Raw genomic sequence first — 8,630 nt, forward strand, 5'->3', positions numbered from 1 at the left:
AACACTCAACTCTCTCTCATAGGATTTGGATCAGGTGGAAAGAAGATTTGAGTGGAAAGCAACTTGGGGAACGCTAGCGATCAAGATTCATATGGTAGGAATGGAATATCTCAGAAATGGTAAGTTGGAAGTGTAGGTTTGTTCTGATGGCTCTCTCCACGAATGAAGAGGAGGTGGAGGGGTATATATAGCCTCCACACAAAATCTAACCGTTACACACAATTTACCAAACTCGGTGGGACCGATTCAATAGACTCGGTTGGACCGATTTAGTAAACCTAGTGACCGTTGGGATTTTCGGTGGGACCCACATGCAACTCGGTAAGACCGATTTGGTTAGGGTTAGGGCATAACGTAATCTCGGTGAGACCGATTACACAAACTCGGTGAGACCGATTTTGGTAATAAGCTTTCCAGAGAGTTGGTCAGGTAAACTCGGTGGGACCGATTTGCTCTTTTCGGTGAGACCAAAATGTTACAAAAGGGAAACAGAGAGTTTACATTGTAATCTCGGCGGGACCGATCTCTCACTTCGGTTAGACCGAAACGTTACGAAGGGAAACAAAGAGATTACAATCCCATCTCGGTGAGACCGAGATCCCTATCGGTAGGACCGATTTGCCTAGGGTTTGTGGTAGTGGCTATGACATTAGAACTCGGTGGCTCCGGATAGAAAGAATCAGTGTGACCGATTTTGGCTTTAGGTTTAGGTCATTTGTGGATGTGAGAAAGTAGCTGAGGGTTTTTGGAGCATATCACCAAGCACATGAAGCAAGAGGCTCATTAAGCAACACCTCATCCCTCCTTGATAGTGTTGGCTTTTCCTATAGACTCAATGTGATCTTGGATCACTAAAATATAAAATGAAGAGTCTTGAGCTTTTGAGCTTGAGGCAATCCTTTGTCATTAGTACTTTGAGGGATCCACTTTCATCATCCATGCCATGCCATTCATTGAGCTTTCCTGAAATAATAGTCTTGGAATAGCATTAGCTCAATGAGCTATATGTTTTTATGAATTACCAAAACCACCTAGGGATAGTTGCACTTTCATCTCATCTTTGGGAGTGATCAATGTAGTACTTAGAGGAATGTTATCCTAACCACAATATTTAACCAAATTGAAAAGTTGTCGGATGATAGTCATATTTCTCTCTGCCATTATCTTGATATCCACAACATGGATGCCAATCCTCGGCCGCCCACGACTGTGTGACTCGCTAGATCAAGTCCTCATTATCCTCTTGTCAATGACCCCCGACTAGCCAGCTCAGTGTGCGTCGGAACTCCTGGTGGCACCATCACATCCACCAAGTTTACTATTTGGTGACCGAGCAACTGCAGATGAGGCCGACATACACATTGATGGAAGATGTCGGAGAAGCACGAGGAGGAGAGGGGAGTCATCACCAACAACCAGATCAATGGCCTCATTGTCGGAGTTGGCGTTGGTGAGCACCCCGAAGAGCCCTCTGTCACCCCCAACGGCCTTTTGCCATACGTGGTCACAATTCTTTCACCATGTGTCTCATGTTCAACCAACGCAGTTGGATCAAATATGGAACATTGCTATTGTCTACTCAAATGAATATCAGTGGTAGTAATTGAGTGAGGCACAATTTGAGTCGATGGTGCACGATATTAAAATAGGTCTCAACAGGGACCGGTCTCGCTGTTCCATGTTGGTTGATCAAATACAAAGGCTTTTGAAGGAAGGAAGAATGTTCAAATAAAAAAGGATGAGGGAGAGAGACGTGCGTGGTCAAGTAGACCACGCGAGGTGGCAGATGCCTCGCGCCAGATCAGCCGGCTGATTAGAATCAATACAATACATGGGAACACAACTTGGGTTGGCCCGGTTTTCTCGAACCCTTTTGTCAAGTCAGTTCGCCCCAAGTGCGGGTCTAGAAAGCTTCTAGCGGGCTCAAGGAAGGTTCTGACCGGTTTTATACCTATTTCCTCTATCTTTTCTTTTTTCCTTTTCTATCGTTTTTTCTTCTGTTTTTCTTTACCGTTCATTTCTTATTTTGTTTCTTTCTCGGTTCATTTTTCGTGAAAGTTTCTAAAATGTTGAATATTTTTTTAAATACATGAGCATTTATCAATTTGTGAATATTTTTTGAAATAGTGAACATTTAATAAGTCCATGAATATTTCGTAATTCGCCAACATTTTTCAAATTCATTATCACTTTTGGAATTTAGGACCTTTTTAATTCATGTACACTTTTTCAAATTCATGGCCATTTTTTAATCCAGGAACATGTTCAAACTAATGAACATTTTTTAAATTCTTGAATATTTTATTTTTTTCTTAACATTTCTCGAATTCATGAATGCAATTTTAAATTCATAAACACTTTTATTAATTCATGAATGCCAAGTAGGATAGTTCTAGGATTTGGTTCTGCAAATGGGGGTTACCTGTGGTTGTTGCCTGCACTCCGTCTCCCTTTGTGCTTCTGCATTTATCACTATGATGTAGATACCAAACTATTTGTATGAGAGGAGTTGAGAAAATAGATAATAAAAAAGTTTTGTTCAGTTCTGGAAACAAACATGGAGAAGGCGCAAAAAGGGTGCAAGAGTGGTGATTTGCAAAAATAAATGAAAATCACACATGGTAGACATTGAAAATGTGCACACTTTTTCGAAAGGTTATTTTTTAAAATTTGCAAACAATTGTTGGAAAAGCGAACATTGTTTCAAATATTTGAACTTGCTTTGAAAAAACAAGAACATTTCTATAACTTACGAACAGTTTTAAAAAGGTGAACACATTTTGCAATTTTCAAAATACTTTTAATAAACACGGAATTTTTTTATAAAAAATGATCAGTTTATGAATTTTTGAAAATTTTGAATTTAAAAAAATTAAAATAAAAAAGGAACATAAAAAAAGGAGATCGACCTTAAAAACCAGGAAATAAAATGGAAAGGAAAAGCAGTGAAGAAAAAAAAGGAATAAACATGTAAAAATTAAAAAAAATGTATCCTAGCTACTTGGGCCGAGTCCATCCACTGTTTGCTCGCTATTCGCCTATGCGAAGCAACAACATTTTGCCACAGTGAGTGGCGTATAGGATTTCAATTTGTTTGATCCACACAACGCGACACCCCCATCATGTATTTAAAAAATGTTTTACTTTTATTAAAAAAATTAATCATGTACTTAAAAATAATTCATTATATAGTTTCCTCTTCTCAAAAAAGTTTGTATTCATGGTAAAAAAATAACTGTAGTATAATGTTGGATGCAATTGCCCTCCAACAACATGAATTCGGCAACCCAAACCCAACCACCCCTAGTTGCAGTAGAATTGAAGGCGTGCAATTGCAGTCGGGGGCAACGTACTTACGAGTCGAGGGTGTACAAGCAACTGAGGTAAAAAAGGGTCATACCTAGATTAGCCTAGTTGCGAGTTAACAGTGGACTTGCAACCAGGACACAAAATAACATTGGGCCCAGTCGCAAGTTGATGGTGGAGTTATAACTGGAACAAAAAAACATCAAAGGAAGTTGCGAGTTGAGGTTGAACTTGCAACTGGGACAAAAAAGGGGGTCGGACCCCAACCACCCCAATTTTGTAGTAGCGTTGAAGGCTTGCAATTGTAGTCGGTGGAAACAAGATTGTGAGTTAAGGGTGGACTTGCAACCGAGGCAGAAACAAAGATCGGGCCTAGATTGAGCCCAGTTGTGAGTTGATGGTGGACTTGAAACTAGGGAGAAAATAAACTTTGGACCAGTTGCGAGTTGATGGTGGACTTGCAATTGGGAGGAAAAAAACTTCGTACCTAGTTACGAGTTAAGGGTGAACTTGCAATTGAGACAAAAGAGAGGCCGGACACCAACCACCCCCAGCTGTAGTACTGTTGAAGGCTTCCAATTGCGGTGGAAAACATTAGCAGTTGAAAGTCATGGGTGGACTTGCAATTGAGGACGAAATAAAAGGTCAGGTCTAGATTGAGCCCAATTGCAAGTTGATGGCGGCCTTGCAACTAGGACAACTGTGAGCATAGTTGCGAATTGAGGGTGGACCTGCAACCGGAATGGAAAACAAACTACAGGCCTAGTTGTGAGTCGAGCGGGGGCTTACAACTAGGATGAAAAACAAATTATGGGCCTAGTTGCAAGTCAAGGATGGACTTGCAACTAGGACACCTACACAAAACTACAAGACCAGTTGCAGTCGCGGGTGGACTTGCAACTGGGACAAGTATGTGTTGGAAATATGCCCTAGAGGCAATAATAAAATGGTTATTATTATATTTCCTTGTTCATGATAATTGTATATTGTTCATGCTATAATTGTATTAATTGGAAACCGTAATACATGTGTGAATACATAGACCACAATATGTCCCTAGTGAGCCTCTAATTGACTAGCTCGTTGATCAATAGATGGTTATGGTTTCCTGACCATGGACAGTGGATGTCATTGATAACGAGATCACATCATTAGGAGGATGATGTGATGGACAAGACCCAATCCTAAGCATAGCACAAGATTGTGTAGTTCGTTTGCTAAGAGCTTTTCTAATGTCAAGTATCATTTCCTTAGACCATGAGATTGTGCAACTCCCGGATACCGTAGGAATGCTTTGGGTGTACCAAACGTCACAACGTAACTGGGTGGCTATAAAGGTGCACTACAGGTAGCTCCCAAAATATTTGTTGAGTTGGCACGAATCAAGACTGGGATTTGTCACTCCGTATGACGGAGAGGTATCTCTGGGCCCACTCGGTAATGCATCATCATAATGAGCTCAGTGTGACTAAGGAGTTAGTCACGGGATCATGCGTTACGGAACGAGTAAAGAGACTTTCCGGTAACGAGATTGAACAAGGTATAGGGATACCGATGATCAAATCTCGGGCAAGTAACATACCGATGGACAAAGGGAATTGTATACGGGATTGATTGAATCCCCGAGATCGTGGTTCATCCGATGAGATCATCGTGGAACATGTGGGAGCCAACATGGGTATCCAGATCCCGCTGTTGGTTATTGGCCGGAGAGATGTCTCGGTCATATATGCATGGTTCCCGAACCCGTAGGGTCTACACACTTAAGGTTCAGTGACACTAGAGTTGTTATGGGAAATAGTATGTGGTTACCGAAGGTTGTTCGGAGTCCCGGATGAGATCTCGGACGTGACGAGGAACTCCAGAATGGTTTGGGGGTGAAGATCGATATATTGGACGAAGGGTATTGGAGTCCAAAATTGTTCCGGGGGTACTGGGTGACGACCAGCGTGTCCGAAAGGGGTTCCGGAGGCCCCGGCAAGTGTTGGGGGGCATTATGGGCCAAGGAGAGGGGGCAAATCAGCCCACTAAGGGGCTGAGCATCCCTCCCACCCCATCTGATGTAACCTAGAGAGGTGGGGGCGCCTCCCTAGGGCAGCCACCCCTCCCAGCTTGGGGGTAAGTTTCCTAGGGGTGGGGGCGCCCAAACCCATCTAGGGTTTCCCCTATGGCCACCGCCCCTTCCCTAGGGAAACCCTAGGGTGCCTCCTCCTCCACCCTTCCCCCTATATATAGTGAGGGGGTGGGAGGGCAGCCATACCCCCTTCCCCTGGCGCAGCCCCTCCCTCCTCCAACACGTCCCCCTCCTCCGTAGTGCTTGGCGAAGCCCTGCAGGAGAACCACAAGCTCCACCACCACGCCGTCGTGCTGCCGGAGCTCTCCCTCAACTTCTCCTCTCCCCTTGCTGGATCAAGAAGGAATAGACATCCCCGGGTTGTACGTGTGTTGAACACGGAGGCGTCATCCGTTCGGCGCTAGATCGGATCTTCCGCGATTTGAATCGCCGCGAGTACAACTCCATCAACCACGTTCTTGTAACGCTTCCGCTTAGCGATCTTCAAGGGTATGAAGATGCAGTCCCTCCCTCTCTCTCTCTCTCGTTGCTAGTATCTCCTAGATTGATCTTGGTGACATGTAGGAAAATTTTGAGTTATTACTACGTTCCCCAACAATGACATCATGAGCTAGGTCTATGCGTAGATTCTATGCACAAGTAGAACACAAGTAGTTGTGGGCAATGGTTTGTTCAATTTGCTTACCGTTACTAGTCCTATCTTGGTTCGGCGGCATTGTGAGATGAAGCGCCCCGGACCGACCTTACACATACGCTTACGTGAGACGGGTTCCACCGACTGACATGCACTTGTTGCATAAGGTGGCTAGCGGGTGTCTGTCTCTCCCACTTTAGTTGGATCGGATTCGATGAAAAGGGTCCTTATGAAAGGTAAATAGCAATTGGCATATCACCATAGTGGCTTTTGCGTAGGTAAGAAACATTCTTGCTAGAAACCCATAGCAGCCACGTAAAACATGCAACAAAAATTAGAGGACGTCTAACTTGTTTTTGCAGGGTATGCTATGTGATGTGATATGGCCAAAAGGATGTGGTGAATGATATATGTGATGTATGAGATTGATCATGTTCTTGTAATAGGAATCACGGCTTGCATGTCGATGAGTATGACAACCGGCAGGAGCCATAGGAGTTGTCTTAATTTATTCAATGACATGCGTGTCAATGAGAATGCCATGTAATTACTTTACTTTATTGCTAACCGTTAGCCATAGTAGTAGAAGTAATAGTTGGCGAGACAACTTCATGAAGACACGATGATGGAGATCATGATGATGGAGATCATGGCGTCATGCCGGTGACGGTGGTGATCATGCCACGCCTCGAAGATGAAGATCAAAGGCGCAAGATGATATTGGCCAAACCTTAAAAAAAGATGATATTGGCCATATCATGTCACTTTATGATTTGCATGTGATGTTTTTCATGTTTACATCTTATTTGCTTAGAACGATGGTAGCATAAATAAGATGATTCCTCACTAAAATTTCAAGAAAGTGTTCCCCCTATCTGTGCACCATTGCGAAAGTTCGTTGTTTCGAAGCACCACGTGATGATCGGGTGTGATAGATTCTAACGTTCGCATACAACGGGTGTAAGCCAGATTTACACACGCGAAACACTTAGGTTGGCTTGACGATCCTAGCACGTACAGACATGGCCTCGGAACACGAGAGACCGAAAGGTCTCGTATGGTAGATACGATCAACATGGAGATGTTCACCGTTGATGACTAGTCTGTCTCACGTGATGATCGGACACGGCCTAGTCGATTCGGATAATGTATCACTTAGATGACTATAGGGATGTCTATCTGTGACGCCCCCGATTCAATCGTACACTAATCATGCACGCAAACATGTACGATCAAGATCAGGGACTCACGAGAAGATATCACAACACAACTCTAAAACATAAATAAGTCATACAAGCATCATAATACAAGCCAAGGGCCTCGAGGGCTCGAATACAAGTGCTCGATCATAGACGAGTCAGCGGAAGCAACAATATCTGACTACAGACATAAGTAAACAAGTTTGCCTTAAGAAGGCTAGCACAAACAAGTCCTGCCTGGGATCCTCCTAACTACTCCTGGTCGTCGTCAGCAGCCTGCACGTAGTAGTAGGCACCTCCAGTGTAGTAGTCGTCATCGAAGGTGGCGTCTGACTCCTGGGCTCCAACGTCTGGTTGCGGCATCCGGGAAGAAGAGGAAAACGGGGGAAAAGAGGGAGCAAAGCAACCGTGAGTACTCATACAAAGTACTCGCAAGCAAGGAGCTACACTACATATGCATGGGGATATGTGTGAGGAGGCAATATCAGTGGACTGAACTGCAGAATGCCAGAATATGAGGGGGATAGCTAGTCCTATCGAAGACTACGCTTCTGGCAGCCTCCGTCTTGCAGCACGTAGAAGAGAGTAGATTGAAGTCCTCCAAGTAGCATCGCATAGCATAATCCTACCCGGCGATCCTCTCCTCATCGCCCTGTTAGAGAGCGATCATCGGGTTGTATCTGGCACTTGGAAGGGTGTGTTTTATTAAGTATCCGGTTCTAGTTATCATAAGGTCAAGGTACAACTCCGGGTCGTCCTTTTACCGAGGGACACGGCTATTCGAATAGATAAACTTCCCTGCAGGGGTGCACCACATAACCCAACAGCTCAATCCCATTTGGCTGGACACACTTTCTTGGGTCATGCCCGGCCTCGGAAGATCAACACGTCACAGCCCCACCTAGGCCTAACAGAGAGGTCAGCACGACGGTCTATCTCCTATGGCGCAGGGGTCTGGGCCCATCACCCATTGCACACCTGCACGTTGCGCCGGCGGCCGAAAGCAGAACTAGCCCCCTAATACAAGAGCAGGCTTACGTTCCAATCCGGCGCGTGCCGCTCATTCGCTGACGTGTAGAAGGCTTCGGCTGATACCACGATGTCGAGTGCCCATATCTTTCCCACGTAGTTGGTTAGTGCGTATAGACCAAATGGCCAGACTCAGATCAAATACCAAGATCTCGTTAAGCGTGTTATTATGAAGCAACCGCGGACGCCGACCAGGGCCCGGCCCACCTCTCGCCTAGGTGGTCTCAACCTGCCCTGTCGCTCCGCCACAAAGATCCACACAGAGGTCCGTCCGGACAAAGGTCCTTTCAGCCCCCAATCCGTGAATCACTCGCGGGTACTCTTCGAGCGGACCTGACTTTAGTCACCATCTGTAGTATGTATATATGTATAGTATATACCCGTGATC

Source organism: Triticum aestivum, chromosome 6B, assembly GCF_018294505.1.
Source record: "Triticum aestivum cultivar Chinese Spring chromosome 6B, IWGSC CS RefSeq v2.1, whole genome shotgun sequence".
NCBI lineage: Eukaryota > Viridiplantae > Streptophyta > Magnoliopsida > Poales > Poaceae > Triticum > Triticum aestivum.